The sequence below is a fragment of the Puma concolor genome, chromosome B1 (genome assembly GCF_028749965.1).
Source record: "Puma concolor isolate L17-30 chromosome B1, mPumCon1.1.hap2, whole genome shotgun sequence".
Taxonomy (NCBI): Eukaryota; Metazoa; Chordata; class Mammalia; order Carnivora; family Felidae; genus Puma; species Puma concolor.
In genome coordinates, this window is record NC_141670.1 from 2,014,928 (window position 1) to 2,016,646 (window position 1,719).

Consider the following 1,719-nt stretch of genomic DNA (forward strand, 5'->3'; position numbering starts at 1 on the left):
ACCCTCTCTGCTTCAAAGAAGTCTTCTGCAACATAGAAAATAGCATGGTTATCCTGGTATCAGCAGGTTGTTGTGCATTTTATGGAGCCTGTGTCCCTGGTGAATTTTCGTAAACTTAATATAAACGTAGCATCTGCTACAGCAATCTCTATGGTGATCTTAATCGGTAACATGGAGAGAGGATGTGCTGTTTATGTCCTGTCCCTGAAGCACAAGCACATGGATTATGAAAGCAGGGGAGAGAATCGGGCAAGTTGCAGACTATATTCTTCTGTACCCGGGCAAGTTTCAAGCGCAATATGGAAAGCCGACCTGCCAAGACACATGTAAGCATGAAGGAGAAGACTCTAACGTGATCGGCTGAGATCTAGTTCAGGAAAGGTCCATTCGGGGGTATGGGATACACGGTAGTTCTTAGACCCTCATCTTAGTCCGCTCAGGCCGCCACAGGCTGGGGCTTTTACACAACAGAGATTCACTGACTCACAGTCTTGGGGTGGGAAGTCCCAGATCCAGGTGTGGGCAGCGTAGACACTATCTGTCCCCATGTCGTCACGTGGTCATCCCTCTGAGCATGACCGCGTCCTCCCCTCCTCTTCTTAGCAGGACATCTGTCATACTGGAGTGGGGCCCACGCCAACAGCCTTGTTTTACCTTAGTTACCTCTCCCTTTTTTCCCTCAGAGGCATTTGATTTGCATGTGTGTTTTGCCTCCCTAGTAAAGGAATCCCGGGGTTTTCCCTCCTGTGTGTTTTCGCCTTGCTCCTTCATGGTCCACGATGCCAGCTAAGGTTGTTGGTGCATTGAAACCAAATTGGCAGGGCGGGAGCAGATCATCCTGCCATTTTTCTAGATCTTTGAGTTGTGCGTCACGTCTGGGGCTGGTCACTCCACGCGTGTTTAGCCTGCCCGTCAGGGTCGCAGCAGTCTTCCCGTCTCTGTGATCATCAGTCATTTCAAATTCACCAATGTAAACACGCTTCATCCTCACAGTTAGAAACCAGAGGATGACTTTGGAGCAGAGCCTAAGAAGAACCTGGTGTTTGCCTCTCTTACTGGCATTGTTGCTGCCCTTGAGAGCTTCTGCCAGGACGTTCATGCGTACCATCATGGAGGCATGGAAAAATGTCGGAAAGAGCTTAATCATCTCTTTAAAGACCCCAACTCTAAACACAATCACCTTCTGAGATCCTGGGGCTTCGGACTTCTAAATATGAGTTTTTGGAGGGACACAATTTAGTCCATAACACTTTCCAAGATTTTTTTTTAATCTTTAGAGTTATTTAGAGTTTCTCTTTATATACATATTTTTTTCTTATGATCGTCTTCTGGGGTCCCTTCTAAGGCCCCCATCTCAGTCCTGGAGGGACCCTGTGTATCTCCACATGCTGTGTAATTTCCGTAATCACCAACCACCCAACTCTTAGCCCACTGATTGTGTCTTGCTTTCATTTTTATCTTTACGTCCCCAAATTTTTACCTTTACTGATTAGAGTTTTTAAAACTTTGTAGTACTTTATTTGCTAACAGTAAGTTTCCATGAGTTTAAAAAACACTCAGGGTGTGTGTTAGAGAATTATAAACAAGGACAGCCATAGAGCATACCATTTATTGGCAGCGAAATATCTGTGGCCAAATACCTTTCATGTATTATTACTATTTTTAATTTCAAACTTGCAAAGTAGATACATAGTTCTGCCCTGTTCTGTGAATAAGGGA

The 1,719-nt window shown here is 45.0% G+C and overlaps 1 pseudogene; it reads right to left on the bottom strand.

Annotated features, from left to right (window-relative positions):
• Positions 1-715: 715 nt before the first annotated feature.
• LOC112870004 (small ribosomal subunit protein uS8 pseudogene) lies at positions 716-1,168 on the bottom strand (annotated as a pseudogene).
• Positions 1,169-1,719: the final 551 nt, after the last annotated feature.